This window comes from Sinocyclocheilus rhinocerous, unplaced genomic scaffold (genome assembly GCF_001515625.1).
Source record: "Sinocyclocheilus rhinocerous isolate Xijiao unplaced genomic scaffold, SAMN03320098_v1.1 scaffold60, whole genome shotgun sequence".
NCBI lineage: Eukaryota > Metazoa > Chordata > Actinopteri > Cypriniformes > Cyprinidae > Sinocyclocheilus > Sinocyclocheilus rhinocerous.
Window position 1 is genome coordinate 173,433 of NW_015656173.1, and position 6,164 is coordinate 179,596.

Sequence of the window (6,164 nt, forward strand, 5' to 3'; positions counted from 1 at the left end):
TATTTAGTCATATTAAAGTATATTTTTGACTTGTAGAGAAAAAAACCGTTAATTTAGATGTTACTACATTAAACTCAAACTTAGGTTACATTTAATATAAATTTTATTTTCTAGAATACATCTGCTTAAATATTTAAAGTTTTTCTGGCAAACATCTAATAATTATCATTTATAATAATTTTCATTTCATTTCCACTTGAAATGTATGATAAAAACAACTTTCATGCTGATCACTAATAAAGTTGTTCAGAATCTCCTCCAAACTCAACAACACAAACTCCAGTTGCAAATTTAACCAAAACTCTAATGACAGATCAATGACTGAACAATATACCATGATCCAAACCTTAATCAAGCTGACAACAAAATCTAAGCAAGAGTGTTGAAAACAAAACATAATACAAAAGGCCTAATGACCTAACCCTTAACTACTTCATCTAACCCTCTCAAAACAACTTTCACTCACTTACTTTACTTACTTTAAAAGATGTTATAACATATTTACTGTAGAAACTGTATAGAATGTTGCTGTCAGTTTACACTTTATTCTTTGAAAGATATATAAAAATAATACAAGTAATAAAACAAAATAATACTTATATGGGAAAACAATCACATTGACCACTATTTACTGTTTAAATGCATGCAGCAATAATAACTGATTTTGCACAGGAACATCTGCCACATAGTACGTTTACCGCACTAGATTTAGCTAGACATCATTTAATGAGGCAACCCATCATCGCACATCCTAAAAAAAATGAGTAAAGTGTGACACTGCTCTCTCCATGTTATCTACGGCAGCAGTGTGTAAAAATCACATTATTCAACTAAACACAACATGTTTAATATGTACAAGACTAAGGGCATTCAAAATGTGATGCAAATGAATTCTGAATTCTTGCATTTTGTTCTGTAGTGTTAGACATGCAAGCATTAGTCAGTAGTATTCTGTCAATCAATTGGATGTTTTTTATTGATGAATTATTATTATTACTGATGAATTATTATTATTAACTATTAATAATATAACTATAACTATTATTATTAGTAGTAGTACTTTCTAATTTAGGAGTCTCGTTTTCCCTCTCCCCTGTTCAACATGTCTGTAGCTTTACTTCATACCATTATTATGCAATTTTGCAATATTCCCCCCCCCAACTGCAAGTGTTATTTATGCTTACTGTACTTGCACCTACAGCACTGTACAAGTGACAGAAATAACAACCATAATTATAATTACATTCGTTTTAATTTAATATAAATGTACTATCATATACACGACATTATGCTGATATGCTGTAAACTTACTACAGTTTTTAAAAACGAAATACAGTATTTTCCTGTCACGTATCTGTCATTAAGTTATCTTTGATCTTACGTCAAACTTTTTCAGTAAAATACAAATAACTCTAAAGGTAATATACTAGTTTGTTTAACGTAAATCCCATTTTTTGCATAAAACAATATTCATCCTCATGCAAAAAAAATCGCTTTCCTCACCTCTGCTAGCTAGCAACCACTAGCTTAGCTGCGTAAAAATCTGCCGTTGCGTTTAATATATGACCGCGTGATATTTATTTGCGCTCAAATCTAACGTTACTGCTTCCGGCTGAACAATGCGAGGGAACGATCAAAATAAAGGCTGCAAATCATGTTTCAAGTGCGGACTGCACTCTTCAGAGAGAGAGCAAAAGAGATCAACTTGAACCTACATCACCCCCGACTACAATATCACCGACATTTCGAGTTAAAAACACGCAAAGTCGCGGGTAAATGTGTCCAACGCGCCCGCCGCGAAGGGTGATCGTTCCCCGGGTGAGTAGCTGCGCTGACACCGCCGTTCAATGACAAGCCACCTCTAACCCTTTTGTGTCTTTTTTTTTTTTTTCTCGCTCCCTGTCTACGCGTACATTTCCAGGCTGCATAACACACCAGAAGAGGTTGAAAGACCCTCTTTCTCTCTCGCCCACCTCTAAAGATGTTGCTCCATACACGCCGGGGAATGCAGATGTCGGTAGCCGAAGAGGTGGCACTCGGAGCCGGGCAGGGGCAGGACCCTCGACCCTGGGAGACCCTCCGGCGAGACGCGGGATAAGCGGCGCAGGCAGGCGGCGAGCCTCGCTCTGACTGGCGGAGAGGGGGAGCGAGTCTAGACCGCGGCAGAGGAAGAAAGGACTGCCACTGGGGTCAGAGAGCAGCGACGAGTGCATAGCCTCCGTACTAGCATGGCGGAGCGAGAGTGTGTGTGTGTGGTTACTCCTCCCCTCCCTTAGAAGAGTCTGCCATGATATGCGTTCACACGTGGAGAGGAGAGACCCTCTTTCTGCTGCTTATTTTCGCGTCTTTCTGCAGTGTCTTTTGTTTTGGGGGTTACATTTTATAGCATTGATTTAATCAAACCTAAGAGGACCTAAAGTACCTTGAGGAAGTGCATTTTTTAGGTTACATTTTAAAGGAGACACCATTATTTACTTCACACTGCGTGTATAAGAGCACTGGGTCTTTGTTACTGTCAAAATGAAGTGATGTTTGCAAAGTTTTTCCTTGTAGGACTGAGTGAAAAGGGTCTGCGTTAATTTCATAGGGTAAGGTCAGGTCAAATGGGCCACTTTTTGGTGAATTACACAGCCAAATTTTGCACACTGGTCTTTGTGTGATAAGTCAGGTATTTTCTATCATTGTATGTTATAATATGTGACCCCCCCAACACACACACAAAAAAAAAACAAGAGCTACTACGATATCAGAAATCCCAGCGTTGCATGGTAAAATGAGACAGAAAATCTACAACAGAATTATTAACAAAGAATCAAACGCTCTTGTTGTTGAATACAATCATTGCTGATTTAATTTTGTAACATGCCATTATAAGAAATGCATTATGACTTAATGTGTCAAAATGTATGTGAGTGATAGGTTCAGTTCAGACTTACTGCGTGTGAAAATAAGAATAATATATAACAAATATACCAATAAAAAGCAACTTTTCCTACTAAAACTCATCTGAACCACGTAGTGTGTATAGATGTGTGTGTGTAAGAGAGAGAGACAAATTAGTGTAGAGCTCTAAAGAGCAGTTGCATATAGCATTTCTCATAAACAGCTGTAAAGAAGCAGGCATAATTTTTTTTTTAATTGTAATTTTATGTGCAATTGTGCCGTTTCAAAAACTGATAACCAAATAAACACAAGTGTTATGTGAGTATGTATTTATAATGCATTCATACAGTATACTGTACATATGACGTATCCTAGCTTGAAATTAGATTATTTTAATTAAAGAGTTATTTAAAAAGAAAGGAACCATCAAAATATCTTAAAAATCTGGTCAAAATTAAATTCAGTGGCCAATTTTTATGTGACTTTTATTTAGCAACTGTATATATGGGATTATTTTGAAAAATGTAATTCACGATACTTTACTTTTTAGGTGTTCTATAGTGTTTTGTAAATGTATAAACCTTATAATTAACCATTTGTTGCAATTAGCATGTCAAGGAATTGATTTTATGCTTTATTATGTATGCTTTATTTATTTATGCTTTATTATTTATGCTTTATTTATTTATGCAGTTTTTAGTAGTGTTTTGTAAATATATAAAACTTATAATTGAACATTTGTTGCAATTAGCATGTCAAGGAATTTATTTTATGCTTTTCCCATTCAGCCTCTGAAAATGATTTGCCCTGCCCCAGTACACTGCTCACTCAGACCAATCAAATCAGTTCACATGTCAAGTACTATTGTGGCAAATGTTAAATTCAGATCTGAATGCCTTATGCAAAATATGGATCATAAACGTGGTGACTTATACTAAGCTGTAAAAATTATGAATGGGCTAATTGAAAAGTGTAAATTTTTACCACTGAAATCCTTGCTAGGTGACATGACGGCATTGGACTGTATCTGCTGTGCATTACTGTTACGTGTTGCAAGCAAGAAGGTGAATCTTTGAAATGTGGATTTTTCACTGACATGTTTCAATTTTCAGAAACCCACACACACTAATACACGCAAACCACACACAACGAAGCGACATTTCTATTTGACTTTTCTCTTATCTCTGGAAAATGTGTTTTCATCGACTAGCCAGCGGGCAATAATGTGAAGGCAGAGTAGGAATTTTATTCGCGGAGGCCGCCGTTAAACACTGCACCATCATTTGTCCCCCTGCCTGCACTAGCGAGAGAGAGAGAGAGCGATGATAGATACAGCTTCAAATGTCACTGAAGAAATGGCCTCTGACATGAATGTTTTATTCAGTCTTCTTCCCCTGATCACATCTATACAATAGAAAATGTAAATGTTATGCAGAATGCTTAAAAAATTCACTATATATTTTATGACCTTCTATAAAAAAGGGGCAAAATGACTCTATGAAAATGGAAATGGAATAAAAGCCATATTAACTGGGAGGGTGGGATAGATTCTGTGACGAGTGGTGGGTGATTTTCACGTAACCCAAATCTAGCAGCAGGGGCACAAAGGGCTCTCAGATAGACACACGCACACAGTTTTATGTTGATCAAATATATTGTCACTCTTTGTATTAGGATATCAAGACTAGAGGGATCTAGAGTGGAAGAGAAAAATATAATTGGATTTCATATAATATTGCACTGCATGACAGACTGAATTAATATCAGTCAAAAGGATTTATATTATAAAGAATTCTAAACAAGTAGGTCTGTAATACCTGGAAAAAGATATCTGAGAACATTCCTATTCACCTCAATGCCCATTAAAATACACAACCGTGCATCTTTGTTCATGCTCAATTTTTTGGAGCCAATCACCTGAGCCATAAAATGTCACGTGACTAATTATTCTGGGGCCAAAATGACATCATGACGACGCTGATTGACTGATGTCAGAATGCACACAAACCCTTCAATAGTGACTCCTGAGGTGTGACGTCAAAGGCTGCCTAAAGCTAAAAATATATTTCATGTTTTTAAGAACCGTGCACTGGTAATATCTACTATAATATAGCAATATATATATATAAAGACTTCTTCAGAATATACAGCTAATTATTGCACTGCATGACACTGAATAAAATGCCATAAAATGTCATGTGACTAATTATTCTGGGGCCAAAATGACATCATGACGACGCTGATTGACTGATGTCAGAATGCACACAAACCCTTCAATAGTGACTCCTGAGGTGTGACGTCAAAGGCTGCCTAAAGCTAAAAATATATTTCATGTTTTTAAGAACCGTGCACTGGTAATATCTACTATAATATAGCAATATATATATATAAAGACTTCTTCAGAATATACAGCTAATTTAGAATGGCCTTCAATAGAGAAACAAAAAGGTGTAGTTATGACATCTACCAGCAGAGGCTGACTGCCAATTCTAAGCAACCAAATACTGAACCTGTCTGATGTCCATCCAAGTTTAAGGGCCCAAATTCACACCTTGACATTTTTAATGTCAACATTTACATGTATTCATTTAGTAGAGGATTTTATCCAAAGCAACTTAAGGCTGGAAAGCACCACGCAATTTTGAGTAAAAGAGTAAAACTGGGCTTCAACAACTGATAATCACTCGCTACCAGAGTTCAAAAATTATGAACACAACAAGCTCACACAAAAACATGAAAACGTGTAGAGATACAAGACAAATGAAAACATAATCCCCCGGTTTCACGGACAAGGCTTAAGCCTAGTCCTAGACTAAAATGTAAGTCTGAGCTGTTTCAACTGAAAGAAACTTGCACTGACTGATCTTAAAATATATCAGTGCCTTTGTTTTGTCTCAAAAAGCACACCAGTAATGTTTTTTTCTAAGCTAATGTCAACATTTACATGTATTCATTTAGTAGAGGATTTTATCCAAAGCAATTTAAGGCTGGAAAGCACCACGCAATTTTTTTAATGTGAACTGATTTTAAAACAGTTTTTGTGTTAAATGTTTACAGAGTAAAACTGGGCTTCAACAACTGATAATTACTCGCTACCAGAGTTAAAAAATTATGAACACAACAAGCTCACACAAAAACATGAAAATGTGTAGAGATACAAGACAAATGAAAACATAATCCCCCGGTTTCACGGACAAGGCTTAAGCCTAGTCCTAGACTAAAATGTAAGTCTGAGCTGTTTCAACTGAAAGAAACTTGCACTGACTGATCTTAAAATATAT

The 6,164-nt window shown here is 36.0% G+C and overlaps 1 protein-coding gene and 1 long non-coding RNA gene across 3 annotated transcripts in view; one reads left to right on the top strand and one right to left on the bottom strand.

Annotated features, from left to right (window-relative positions):
• The window catches only part of LOC107719787 (metallophosphoesterase MPPED2-like), a 67,824-nt gene extending 65,782 nt beyond the window's left edge, over positions 1–2,042 (bottom strand). For both annotated transcript variants that reach the window (XR_001637547.1, XM_016527303.1), the window contains exon 1: positions 1,974–2,042. The gene's annotated coding sequence lies outside the window, so the exon portion shown is untranslated. The remainder of the gene's footprint in view (positions 1–1,973) is intronic.
• Positions 1,554–6,164, top strand: part of LOC107719788 (uncharacterized) — a 4,929-nt gene continuing 318 nt past the window's right edge. The window contains exons 1-2 of the long non-coding RNA XR_001637548.1: positions 1,554–1,818; positions 1,922–2,255. This is a non-coding gene — a long non-coding RNA (uncharacterized LOC107719788). The remainder of the gene's footprint in view (positions 1,819–1,921; positions 2,256–6,164) is intronic.